Here is a 15,082-nt window from a genome sequence, read left to right as displayed (position 1 = left end):
AATATCTCATAGTTGTTTTTTAATAGTTTGTAAAAGAGTGGAATATAAAAGAGTGGAAACTCTTTGGAAAAATTAAGATATCTCCGGATTTATAAGTTTACAAATCGGTTAACGCTTGGGATAAAAGCATTTGATCCAATGATGAAGTGTAAAAAAAAAATCTGATGCTGCACTTCAAAAAAACATAATTTTTTCTTAAATTAAAAAAAAAATAATAATCATATTTATCATTTGAATTTTACTCACCCAAATTAACTGTTTATCCACAACATTTGGGGGAACAATTATTTTTATGTAATTAAAACTTATATTCAAAATCACATTTCTCCCAATGTTTCCTTGTTATCATTTCAAGCAACAACATTCTTTACGCGGGAGCGAACATTAGGTCAGTGAAAGCGAACGCAAACAGATGAAGAGAGAAAAAAAGAAAAGAAAGAAAAAAGAAGACTCGCTTCTGGAGTCGATGCCAAGAAAGAAAACAAGATGCATAGCATATTGAGTAGAAGTCCTACTTTCCTTCGAAGAAAGCAGGAGGAGCAGCCGACAAAAATGAATGGATAAATTACAATTCGCCGTCTGACGGTGAAGAAAATTAAGAAAAACAGTCCCCTCTTCTATTTTTTTTTTTTTTTTTTTTNTTTTTTTTTTTTTTTTTTTTTTTTTTTTTTTTTTTTTTTGTCAACGAGAGAAGATTATTTTGTAATCACGTGTAAACTGGGAAGCTAGCAATGATTGACATGATAAGATGGGAGAATCTTAGGGTTGTGATTCCTGTGAAGGATGTAAACAAATTGAAATAATGTTGCATTCATAATGGCAGGGAACGATGCTCGAGATCGTAATCATAGTGCACTGGTTTTTCTAGACACTAAAAACTTTGTCAATTACTCGAATTAGTTTTTTAATTGACTTTGAATATTATATGTCATCATAGCTGCTAAAACTCCCGGAAGATTTTATTTTTGTATTAAAAATGATAGTAAAAATTATGTTCTTATATATATTTCATACTTGCCAACTTTTAATCCTTTCGAGGATTGTTTTTGACCAGAGGTAGTAAATTTGAATTTAAATTACAATTCTAGCAGAAACATATGCTGTTTTTGGATAAAGCTTATCTGAACAAACACGACTATGCCTATGCCTATGTGAGGTGGGTATCTAAGTATCGGCCCCGAAGGGGCCCTAACTCATTCATCTGAGTGGGGTAGCANACAACTAAATTCCATTCGTTTAGCATTGCGTCATATGTTGTTCCTACTAAATCGAAGTAGTTGTGTTTTTTTCATATTATACCCAATTCTAGCAGAAACATATGCTGTTTTTGGATAAAGCTTATCTGGACAAACACGACAGTATTTTATATCTATATATATGCTAAAACTTTTTAAAAATAGTGGTGGTGAAAAAGATTTTTAAATTAAGTTTATAAATGGAAGGAATATATATAAAGCATACATTTTACTACCACTTTAAACATAGAAATAAAATTTTACGCCAAATGCGTAAAAGTTGGCAGGTATTTATAAATTCAAGAATAAAATATTATTTTATTCTTGAATTTATAAATTTAATTTTGAAGAATTTTAAACACCACAAAAAGTAAATAAATAAAAATTTTTTACAAATGCATGATATCAGTCCTGTTAAATTTAATTTTGAATTCGTTTTAATTATTCAAGCAAAGTGCTTGAAACATTCATAAAAGCAACTCCACTGCCTGCTTACTTCAATGCTCAACCATAATAGTGCTAAAATTCCAGATGAATGGATTAGGTAGACTTGCTTTAAAAGGCTGACGAAGACTACGAAATGATTCGAATAATTTTGAATGTTTTATGAATATTTGAATTGTTTAAGAGTAGAAGTGGGTAACAAATCCTTAAATGAAATTTACTAACCCAAGTTTTAACATAAATTTTAGACTACTAGAAAAAAAACATTTCTACAAAATGGAGCAAGTTGAAATCCTTGTGATAATGAAAAATGGTATGATTTTGAACAATAGCAAACATTTATGTATCTAAAATTAAATGTTTAATTCTTTTCTCACTGTATTAGGAAAATAATTTCAAGATCGTGCAAAAGGTGCCACTCATCCGACTGCTAATTACATTACATTTTTAGCTTTTTCAAAAGGAATTATAAACCCAAAACTCTGGGGAAGAGTTTTTCCCCGTGGCATTAGATTTTTTAAACGGACATTTTCGTGTCGCTGATTTTAAATCTGCAGTTGGTTTCTGTATACAAGCTGCAATTTTTATGTAATTTATATTCCTGAAGAGGATTTTTCTTAAAAAATCTCTCGAATAAATGCTAACTGTCCCCACTTCTCTGCTACGTAGGTAGTGGTAGGAAGAAGGCTACAATGCATTTTAGTTTATGATGCAATACGTGAAGACATAGCTGCCAACTACGTACTGTCCGTAGCATTTCATTAATGAATTATATAAATTTATTTTTTATTCTCGCATTTATTAATTTAATTTAATATGATTTTGACTACCACTAAATGCAAATAAATCAATATTATATATGAAAAAATATTATATAAAAAATTTATATGTAAGCAGAGATGCCAACTTGCTCCGGACAGCGAATTAATATTTTCGAGTGGTAGTTTATAAATTGTGATTTTTGGTTTAATAAATTTAATTTAATAGATTTTTATCCACCACTATTTCAAAATAATTCGAAGACTTATATAATTCGCCACTTAGCTGTAATTAATTCTTGCTAATCCTTTTAAAAAGTAAGAAAAATTAGTCAAATATTTTCAAATTCGAATTGTATTTATTTACCGTTTTTTAAATTATTTTAGCTTGTCCGGAGCAGTTGGCATCTCTGTATAAGTATATATATATAGATATAAGGAAACAAAAAGGAGTGTAAAACATCATAGCATTTCAATTAGTTATTTATCATTGCTTGGGAATATACCTCTTCAGAAGGTATAAAAGCTGGCAGGTCTGGTTAAGATAATATTTTTTGCTTTAATTTATCTTTTTAAATGGACCATACGTTATATGTATGCATACAAACCCATACTTGACAATCCAGATAAAAATAAATTAACTGAAAATATAATTAGAAAAAATCTGCAGATTTCCAAGCAAAATTAATATTAGATTTGAAAAGATTAGAAAAAATTAGAGTAGAAAAAATTTTATCACCGGTATTATTAGCAGTTACATTCTATACTATACTCATGGATACCAACTAGCATGGTAGTTTGGTAAGATTGATAACTATAAATTCTTAAACATGACTGCTACTTAAGCAGAAAAAGGTAAAAAACTGGTAGTAAGTACATTTCTGTTTTTCCCTTTTTTCAGCAGAGGTTAAACTTTTTGTAACGGCACTTATTAAATTACTTTTTGGGATTGGCGAGTCTTAAATGTATTCGTACGGAATCAGAATCAGGATAGTAAAAAATCAAAAGCGGTAGCTTAAGTTTGGCACATCTAATTTGACAGACTTATTTTTGCTTTCACTTAAAATCTAACACATCCATTCCCAGGTTGTTAAAAGTGTAACTATACAATTTTTAATTCGTACTAAGTAGTGGGGAGTTAAATAAAGCAGACTATTATTACCTCACCCTCAAATAAACAGCTATAAAAATGGTTTGGCTACCAGTTTTTTTTCTTTTTTACCTTGATTATCGACACACTAAGAATGCATATATGACTCACCCGTTTCGAAGATGTTAAGAGCTATAAACACAGGCGCAATGAATATATTATACATGCTTTACTTATAGACACCGTGTGTTTAATTTTTCCGAAAAAAGAGGCATAATTAAGTATTCTTTTTTCCAGTTTCTTAAATTTGCCAAATGGCTAGCAGTTCTGCTTAAAGGATTAAGAATTTTATACAATTCAAGTCATTTCGCCACTATTGAAATGTATAATTATTTAATATGTCTTCAGACCTACCAACTTTTAATCCCTTCCATTATCATTTTTCCCAGTGGTATTAAAATGGAATTAAAACTTCAATTTTAAGCAAACAAATGCGTTGTATTTGAAAAAAATTCAGTTGACAACCATGATAGTAACGCATATTAATATATAAGCTTAATTTTTGTAAGAATAGTGGTGATCAAAATCATATAAAAATTAAATTTATAAAAGAAAAAATAGTATATATTTACTACCACTTTAAATATGAAAATAAAATCTCCCGCAAAATCCGGGAGAGTTGGCAGGTATGTGTCTTATATATTTGAATTACTGATTTGCGCCAAAACAAAGTAGACATTTTCTAATATTCGCAACTGTAGTTGGTTTGAAAATATCACATTCCTTTAATTCAGTATCGATGCGAAGATATTAATTATATATTTTTTTGGACACGAATTTCTTGTTTTTTTCCAAATAAATGCTGAAAATGATATTAATTTTCCACTAATATTTAATTTTACCAATAAAGAAAACATGTTCCAAATATAATTGCATGACTAATTATATAATCATCATATAAAACTGATCTGAATCATATACCTATTCAATAAATCAGATTGGACCCGTTAAGGCAGGTGCCTAATCTAGGTGGTAATATCATACCTACCAACTTTGAATCCCTTTCATTATCATTTTTCCCAGTGGTATTAAAATGGAATTAAAACTTCAATTTTAAGCAAACAAATACGTTGTATTTGAGGAAACTTAAGTTGACAACCATGAGAGTAACGCATATTAATATATATGCTTAATTTTTGTAAGAATAGTGGTGATCAATATCATTTAAATATTAAGATTATAAAAGAAAAAATAGTACATAATTACTACCACTTTAAATATGAAAATAAAATCTTCCGGAAAATCCGGAATAGTTGGCAGGTATGTAATATTTTAGGAGCAATTCTAAAGTGTAATTAAATAATTGTTATGCATTTACCTTAATATCTTTCTTTTTATATTTGAAGTGGTTATGGAAGGCTTTCTGTTTATTCCTTACATTTATAAATTTTATTTCAAATGACTTTACGTACATTTAAATAAATTAAGCATAAAAATAAAAAACAATTTATCTCCCTATCATTATAAATATCTAATCATGGCTATTTTCAATTTTCTTTGCAATTCATGTAAATCTTCGATCTAGTTGTACTCTCTAATCATGGCAATATTATTATGTAATCATACTGTCACATAACTCAAAATGTCTGTATACACTGCATTATTTTCATGATGGATGGGTTAGAGGGCGCTGCGCGGCCCAGGCACCCAATTTATTTTAAATAAAGGAAAGGAATCATTATAAATTTTAAAATATAATATTCTTAGTGGAATAGAAACATAGGTGATTTGGAAAATTAAAACTTGAAGTTTAAAATACTACAATTAATCAATGATTTAAATAAAAACGTATGTAGATAAGATCTATTTGTTGGCTAGTTATGATTATAGATGTATTAATAGTTTTATTTTTGGAAAAGATTTCCAAACTAAATTGTTGTTTTACTACCACTTTGTGAAGTCTTCTTCTTCAACGACCGTACTAGTTGCCAGGTATTCGTTAGTGTATTGAAGTCACCAAATATATGTTTTCATTTTACTACCGCTGGAAAAAATCAACTTCGGAAAGATTAGAAGTTAGCAAGTATGATTTGAGCTCAGATTCGAAAGCACACTGAAAACAAGAGAATAAAATTTGCATGGTTTAATAAAATTTTTTGTTGCGATTGTCTTAAAGATATTAATGTAAAACCGCCATTGATACACTATATGATTACTAATTCTTTACGAATTTTATGCTGTCAAAAATAACTTGTAAACAATATATCGAGTTTTATTAATAGTTTACGTATAGAAAAAAAAAGTGAATCCGATGCCTAGTTTTGTTAATCTAATTCCGCCCAATTACAACACACCCTTTGAATTAAAATAAAATTTAGCATAGGTTTATTCAGAGATAGAAAATATATAAAAATTACATTTTGTTCCCAAAAAGAAGAACAAAATGATGTTCGATACATATCTTATTAGTTGCAAACGACCTTCGCTTTCACAGTGTGGTGGAATTCTCCGGGTGGTCGTGCATCACTCATTTTAATTAAGCCTCAAACTGCGATGCATTCAAGGTCCGTTTGATTTATAAAAGTTGATTTTCGAAACATCAATTCATTATTTATAATCAGAGAAATACATCCAAAATGTGGCACCAATTAAAAAAGGATTGTTTACATCCTTGCAGACAATATTTCATCTGAAAGACGATTCCACAGCTGAGGGACAATAATTTTAAGGTGGCTTTTTTTTAATATTTTTTTTTTATAATTATGAATATTGTAATGTATTACTAATTATTATGTATTACGAATATGTTAATGTATTACGAATTAGGTATTCTACGTATATTATTATGCATTACTAAGATGTTTCAGACATATAATTTTTTGAGAAATATATTTTTTAATTTCGTGTATCATCACGTGCGAGACAAAATCGTGGAATCGCTTAATACATTAAATCTACAAAACACGCAAGAACATTGTAGGTTATGTTGGTATAAATTCGTAATTAAAGCAGCGAATCCATCTAACAAAACTTACAAAAATCGAAAATGTTATTTGCTATGGAAAAACAAGGTATTTGTATCAAAATTTTATTAATATGAAAATCAATGTGTCATATATACGCTACGTAATTAAAAAAGCAAGAGAGTCAGACATACAGCACAGGTCAAATTTATTGATAAAATAATTAGGCAAAATTATATATATGTGTGTGCACAATGTGCCTCTGACCTGTATGTCTGACTCTTGCTATATATAGATGAGCCTTTTAAGTTTTGACTAGCTTTGACACGGTGTGTTTTATGAAATAAAACCACTTGATCTCGTATAGCTACTGAAAGTAAAAAAATAAATAAATAAAAATAAGAACTAAGCATGTGTCTTAAGAAAGTCAACAGGATGTTCCGAAACTCGGGAGCAAAAATTCAAGGAGTCGGAAAAATATCTGAACAAGCAATTCTCCATACAAAGCATTAGCGGAGGGCAAGCAGTGAACCATTGGAAGATATTCGTTACTGTCACATAAAAGAACGAAATACAAAACTGATTAATTACATTAAATTAATTTGACGTATAATTAAACACGTGCGTCACAGGTGAAACACCAGCCTTACCGCTCTCTTAAGCAGTTTCTGAAATTTTTCCGAACGAGCAGCCAATAAAATTAATTTTATACTTTCTTTATCCATTGGATGTTTCGTTTCGTTCATTCACATGACTACATTAGATACTTACTAGTGGCTCAACGCTTGAACTTCATCCATGTATAGTTTGTCTAAAGTAAGAACTCCCCCCAGCCATTCGCCAACTCTTTCAAGTAGATAAGATGAGCTTCTAGATGGTTATGGGCTAACACGGTAGACCGAAGAAAAAGATTCCCTTTCTCTCGCCGAGCCGAGCCAAAACTTATCCTAAACAATGACCCCACAGCTCTCTTTGAAATAGTTATACCTCGTTACCATAGTCACCGCCACGGGTTCAGACGAATGTCTAGGGGAGTTCTTACTTTAGACAAACTATACTAGCCTCTACAAACCATTCACACTACTCATGGCCGCAATAGATCTATCATTTGAAAATTTTTACAGGCGGTAGATGCTGCTGCCATCTATACATGAAAATATGATTTTTTATACGTTATACCAGGTAACGTTGAAGTAGAAAAGACGAGTAAACCGGGTAGTAGCCCTTAACCTTAAAAAAAAAATACTGCAGCATACCTTAAGCAAATGTATTTCGGGAAGTGGCACTTTTAATCCTAAAAAAACATCAGCGTTGGGTGTACCAGGCAAAAGTATAAAAGATAATAGCACTTAACCTTAAAAGTGCCTCATCTTAAGGTTCTTTTTTTTTACTCTTGATATGAACTTTCAATTCTATTTTTTCTAAGAAAGCAAACCTTTTTCATAATTATACTTTTGTCCTTAATTTAATTTTCTTATTATTTTGATCGCTTTTCATCATAAATCGAAATATTTTCTCCTCGTTGTATCGACCAGCTCCCAACTGCTCATGCGCTAACGTAAAAGTGATGCGATTAGCCAGTAACCATTGCGTTTTACTTTACCATTATTTCCTTTTTCTGCGTCTTAATTTTAGTTAGTGATATTATAATTCTCCCGAAAACAAGGTAGAAATAAACGTTTTTTTTACCCGTTTCTTCTCCGTTTACGGTATACAAACAGCTCTGATAACATGTAATATAATAAAATACGACAAATCCTAATAAACAATTTTTAAAAAAATTAATCTGGCAGTGCTTCTTATAAGGTAAATAGTATGTTGTGCCTCTTATAAATAGTAAAATATCAGTTAATTATGCATAGAATTTATTTTCTTTATCACCATAAAAAAAAATTCTCAACATTTCATTTCATATTTATTCTATATTTAAATTGTAAAGTAAACCAACCAGTGAAGGAACATTTCATATATATTGATTAAAAATAAGAATTTGAAAGTTTTTCTTTTCTTTCCAAACAATCGGGAGTCATCTAGGGAGTTTTGGATTATCTGGTCAAATAGACTTCTCTGGAAAAAATTTTGAATTTGTTATCTCTGCAACACCTTGTTTCATTAAAAAAAAATTATAAGGTGAGTGTTTGTATTTATATGTTTGAAGTGGAATTCATTGCATGTAATAGTTTTATTTTTCTCACTGTGAAAAAGAGAATTCAAAATATAGTTATTGAAGTTACGTTTTATTTTATTTTTAGCATCATAGCATAATGAAGCATTGAGATAAGGGGGTGTTAATTCACTGGATCACCAAACGATGAAAAACCAGTGAAGGAACAAGTGTTCCTTTACTGGTTTTTTTTCCTAAGTTAATGAAAATAAAAGATAAACTTTAATTTTCTTGTACCTTTAGTGATGTTCCGCATCAAAAGTATGTTAAAAATACGAAAAACAACTTCTAACCAGTGAGGGAACAGGCATGTTCCTTTACTGGGCATAGATTTCCCAGTGAATGAACAGTATGTGTTAATATGTTGACACTTTAATTTTCAATTCATGATTACAAAAAAAAGTTAACATTTTCCAAGTATTTATATGTTATAATTTCAAGAATAGGCTTGTTTTTAAACATTTGTATGGCTTATAAATTCATAAAGAGCATTAAGAAATAACCCAAATTAAGTGTTCCTTTACTGGGTGTTTATTCACTGGTAAGAGCTGTTCCTTCACTTGGTCGTCTTACTACTTGTTATTTGAACCTCCAAAACTTTAAAACAATATTATGTAAGTTCTCTAAAAAATTTTTACATAATACGCAATTAGTAACAAATATGTTGACACTGTCATTTAACTAAAATTAAGAATTTTGAAATTAATATGATTTTTTAAAAGGCAAGTGAAGCTTAAGTGTTCCTTCACTGGTTAGTTTACCCTATTCTGTATTTCAAAGAGGATTTATCGATAAAAGAAATTTTGTTCTCAAAAATCATTTAACTCCCTTAAGCTAAAAAGAGTTTAAATGCATCTTGCTGAACTGGTTTTTACGAAAGGCAAGTTTCAACAAACACTAAAAGTAATTAATGAATGGTTGAGCTTTCATGCGCAGTTTAAGTAGTAAATGAGGCGTGTAACAAAATCACGGTAATTAAATGTGACAAGCAGTGAAAAATGAAGACACATCCCCTCTTAATGGTTGTAACTCATAACCCTTTCAACTGGCTTTTTATGTAAATGAGCACCGCGTACCCGTTTATGCAATGAATAAAGTCACTCCTAAAAATTGTCCAATATCACATTCCTGCTATATAAACCGTAGAGATAACTCGACCTGTATTTAGCAGTCGAAACTAAAATATTGTAGCTCGTGGCTCTAATTTTATTTCTTTTCAAATTTTGTTAGTTTTATCTACATTTTAAAATACTTTTAAAAAAAAGAAGGGAAGAACGCCTTGTTTAAGAATTTTTCTACGAACTTTCTCTAAAGATGTAGGTCGTATTTAAATGAGGAACACTTCTGTTTCTTAATCGAAATAGCCTGGAAATAAATTTCGATTAAAGTGTTTCTTAGAAAAGATAATCACTAGTCAGTAATTCGCAATAAATGAACCCCTTGAAGATATTATATATATATATATTGCATTTTAATAATTTTTTTTCTTCTCTTTTCATTAATCTTTATTATTTTCAATGTTTTCTCTATGTTTTTAAGTTATAAAAATATATATATAGCAATAAAACTGGTGAACAAAAAATGTTAAAAACAAATGTAGTCAAACGAAAATAATTCAAACTAGAAAGTGAGAATTAATAAAGAGCCAAAATCTTTAAAAAAATATATATATATATAATTCGAAATTTTTTCTGACCCTATATTTTTTTTAGTTACTATTGATAAAGGATAAGTAATTAATAGATTTTTTTTCTTTAAATCTATATAGTTTGCTACATAAGTCATGATGGTAGTTACAATTGAATTATTATATAGATTAAATGAGTTATGATTGAACTGATGAAATACGATTGAATAGATGTAGTTACGATTGAATAGATAAAATAAATTAAACAAATAAAAATGAACACTGCTTATATTTTTAGGTGCACGTGGCACCCCTGTATATGTTAAAACATAAATGTTGCTGCCACAGGGAAGAAACTTCCTCACAAAGAGTGGAAAGATGTATATTTCATCAGTTTTCAGACCAATAAACAATAACTATGTCTTTGAATGAATAATACATAACTGTGCTCTTCTACAGGGTTGCCACAGAAAAAAATGAACAAAATATAGTTACTTTTAGTAGCCTAAAGCATGAAAATAGTTGCTGAAAACTATGAAAATAGTTGCCTAAATAAGAACAAATATTCACCAAAAATAAGACTAAAATTTAGTCAAGTTGGTGGCAAATATGATAATTTTTATATAAACGTTAGCGTTCTAGAACTAAATTTTTAGATTAGAAAAATAGCATATTTGCAGAAAATTAAATACTTTTAATTAATAAAATTTATCCAAAGAATACTTATTCATTAAAAAAAACTTTTTTTGTTTTTTAAAATTATGCAGAATTTCATAGCAATAACCAATAAAAAGGCGATCGAGAAACGAAAGACTTACGATAGAATCTGTGCAAATTGAACGCATTGAAATGTGAAGACTCAAATTTGCAATCTAAATTGTTTTATTTTTTAATTAGTTACGTATTTTTTAAAAAAAATTTTATTTTTATTTTAAATTTTTTATTTTTCAAGAAGAGAAATTCAGTGTGTTCAGAAGATTCTGCGGGTTGCAGGTTTTCAACATAATTTATGCTAAAAAAAAACATTGCTATTAGTACAGAAAAGTCTCCTTTTCCTGAAAATAGTTGCCTTTTTAGCCCTTTCAGGCAAAAAAAGTTGCCACAGTAGCCTAATGCTGAAAATAGTTGCATTTTAGTCTCCTGTATCAACCCAGCTTCTATGATTAATGAACAACAGTTAAATGAATAAAGTAACTATTAATTTGGCCTTTGGAAAGTATTTTACTAAGTGGCGGTAAATGAATTAAGTTGAAAGAGTTTTAAGTTAACGAGAAAATAATTCAAGTTGAAAGAGTTTTCTGAAAACTAAGCTAATTTGCCAACACTTGAATGTATAACTGTCAAACTAATATATTTCACATGCATACATTTAAACTTTACGAACCAAAACTTTAAGTAAGGAAAGTTAATGTTGGAAAGGTAATCCATAAAAATTAAGGTTGGCACTGCTTAGAAAAATAGGTTTTCTCGACGACCGTAGAAAGTGAAGGATCATACAATAAATAAAGGTGATCACAAACTAGGAAAAATTTGAAATGTGATAGCGACAGATTAAAGAAAGAAATCAACGTTACTAATTCCCATCTTACTAAAATATAATTGTAAATTTAAAAAAAAATCTAGATGTTGAAATTGTCCTAGTTATATCCTAAATTTAAAGTAAAATGTATACTTTTTTTTAAACTTTTCACGTTTGTGGTGACCCTAAATAACCTATATATTATATATAGGCCTATATACCTATACCTATATAGGTATATAGCCTATATACCTATATATTATACCTATATATTATATATAACCTATATATTATATATAGGTAGGAGTCGGAGTTGTCCTAAAAGTTTAGGAAAATGTGTACTATTTTTTAACTTTTCACGCTTGTGGTGACCCTAAATAACCTATATATACAGGAGTTGTCCTAAAATTTTAGGAAAATGTTTTTTTTTTTTTTAAATTAAAAATTCTGAATAAGTTGCTTCGAGATTTGCTTAAATGCTGAGAAGACCCATGTCACTACCACAGCTAATCATCAGCTTTTGTGAGAGAAATAAGTAATTAATATCCGAAAACTAAAACCTGTTCAAATATTACTTACCGCGCATTATTTTCTGTAAATATTTTTAGTAACCAAATTATTAATTCTTCATTAAAACCAATGCGTCTCTTTTAATGTATTAAAAAAAGTATGATGCCATGGAATTTGGAAAAAAATAAGAAAAAATCGTTAGTGCTTCACAATTAGTTTCGAGAAAATTGGGTTGGCAACTAATTTATTTTTTACCTTTTTAATTAATTAATGGTAACTAACACTAGGACTTAAATTTCAAATTATTCATATTTAAACCAAAAACGGTCTTCGTATTTACTTTTAATAGTGAACTAAAAAAATATGCTACTAAAAGTTGCCGATGTGAATCTTTATAATTAAATTCTGAATTTTATTAGCTACCACTTTTTGTAATTTTAATCACCCGTGGTAACCCTGTATGAAGAGATTCAATTTATAGTAGATCTTGGCGTTTTACATAAATAAGTTTAAGTGGAATATCTTAATAATACGGTCAAACTCATCTATTGCGAATTTCAATTTGACGAAAAGCCGGATGTAAGAATATAATTCTTTCTAAAAACTGGTTGCTTTAATGTTAAAATAAAGCATTCCCGCAACAGCCCGCTGTGGGCCATGGAGGATCAGGCTGCCAATTTCGCCACCAACAACATGATTGAGGCGATGTGGTCAACACCGCGCACAGGCCGCCTTTTTTCGGTTTATTTTGCCAAACTTTTTAAAAGGTTCAACCAAACATAAATGTGGCAAAGTGGCGATTTGCATAAGTCTTTGAATTATTTAGAAGTAGTAGTGCATTAAAAAAATATATATAAATCAAGTTTACTATACAAGAATCACACATTAAAACACTACCACTAGAAAATGTACATCCGCTGTCCGAAGCAAGTTGGCATCACTGATATAAAAAATTGAAAACAAAGTATCCCTCTCTCCAATTACATTCCTCAGACATTTAATAAACTTCTTACTAGTTAGAATGGTAAGAAGCTTTTTACTGATTTCTCACCTGTTTAAAACTAAGCTTTCAAACTTAAGGGGTAGTAGCACAAACCACTTCCGTAAAATTAGTATTAATTTTGATGACATCATTAGATATTTCAAGAATTGCGTAACTATTTCCGCAATTCTGTAAGCATTGTATTTTTAAAAACGCGTACTAAAATATTTTTCATAAAATATTTTAAAACGTTTTTAAGATTAAGTAATTAATAAAACCACAAAACTTTTTTTGCGACTTGACCATGAATATGACAATGCCGAAACGTTGTTTGTATGAAGAAAAAAAAGAATCACTTCAATTTTTCATTTTAATGTATATACCTGATTAAAATAGGCGTCCGAGTTGCATAAGGATTAAAGAATGTAACGTAACCAGGTGCCCAGGGAATGTTTCGTAGCAATCTGACCTTCATTTCGATAAATTACGATTGCTAGGTATCAAAGCGGGGGTGTTCATGAGTTCATCCAAAACAACATTAGCATATTAGCAAATGTAATTCTGATTTCAGTGGTTAATATAGTTGATGAGATATGTAAGATATTTATGAGAGTATAGAATTAAAATGAACCTTGAGGTTTTGAATTGTTCTAAAATTTCCTCCAAGTTTTTCTAAATAAGAAATTAAGACGCTTATTTTGAAGAAATGTGAAATTAGGTGCTTTCAAAAAGTTTCGTCGTTCGATTGGCTTATAATGGAAAAATATACAGCAGACCAACAATAGATGGCCTTTTGTGTTAGAAGTAAGCCATAAAAAAAGTTAAGAAAAATAAAAGAGGCAGTCATTTTCTGATTGTGTGTAATTTCTTATTTTGTCTGTCATTTCAATTTTAAACAACTAATTCAGGAGAAAATTATAACTGAATTAAATCTTTTGTAACTAAAAATATTTCGCAATTTTATTTCACCAGAAATTAGTTGAACACAAGAACTTTTGTTTCATTTTTATCTTTTCTTGAATCCTAAAAACATTTCAAAAATTTGCTTACAACATTTTCGCAATGAACCTTACAAATTAGCAATTATAGCTGTAAACATGATACTTTGTCATTACATTATTTATTATTCGATTAATTATTATAATGATTACAAATTGATCATAATTTGTATTTCACCAATTTCTGCAAAAAATTATTATGTATTGATCAAATAATGAATTAATTTAACACTGTTGATAAAAAATCTACCCACCTATTGGATGTGCTGCCATAAATTCTCACCTTAAACTTTTGTCCAAAGAAAGCAAAGAGTTACTTTATTAAAGTTATAAAATAAAAGGTATCCCAGATGATCTATTATCTCTTTGCATCAGACTTAATTTACAGCACCGTTTGACCAGCTTATCTAGATTATATAATACCGTTTACGCTTGCTGGGCTGTTTGTGTCTCGAAAAAGAGCAAATTGGACTACAAGACTGTTTCCTTAAGAAGAAAATTATTGTTAATAAGTCTTGATAAACCAAGTTATTTATCTCTTGCAAAGAAAAGCTAGAAATGAAATGATTATACAACCAGGTTTTTCTTGCTTACAATCAGAGCTTCATGTGGCCTGAAACCGCTTTTGTGCCATTAAACTCAATATTCGATAACATCATCTATTTTCAAAATAAAAATTGAATTCCATGACTATTATTCGAATACTATTTCTTACCGTAAAAAATTTTGCGAGAGAAGCTAATCTGGATTTCGCGTGCACGAAAGAGAAAACTACGAAAATCTCATACGATC

General features: G+C 29.3%; 1 protein-coding gene across 4 annotated transcripts in view; it reads right to left on the bottom strand.

Annotated features, from left to right (window-relative positions):
* LOC107447662 (alkaline phosphatase) overlaps nt 1-9,165 on the bottom strand; it is a 56,177-nt gene extending 47,012 nt beyond the window's left edge. For 2 of the 4 annotated variants that reach the window (XM_071186371.1, XM_071186373.1), the window contains exon 1: nt 9,158-9,165. The gene's annotated coding sequence lies outside the window, so the exon portion shown is untranslated. Of the gene's footprint in view, nt 1-246; nt 585-9,157 lie in introns of those variants that run through there. The other 2 variants (XM_071186370.1, XM_071186372.1) reach the window with 1 other exon arrangement.
* Nucleotides 9,166-15,082: the final 5,917 nt, after the last annotated feature.

The sequence above is a fragment of the Parasteatoda tepidariorum genome, chromosome 10 (genome assembly GCF_043381705.1).
Source record: "Parasteatoda tepidariorum isolate YZ-2023 chromosome 10, CAS_Ptep_4.0, whole genome shotgun sequence".
NCBI classification, from domain to species: domain Eukaryota; kingdom Metazoa; phylum Arthropoda; class Arachnida; order Araneae; family Theridiidae; genus Parasteatoda; species Parasteatoda tepidariorum.
Note: the sequence above shows the minus strand (reverse complement) of the source record. Positions and strands in the feature narration are given on the sequence as shown.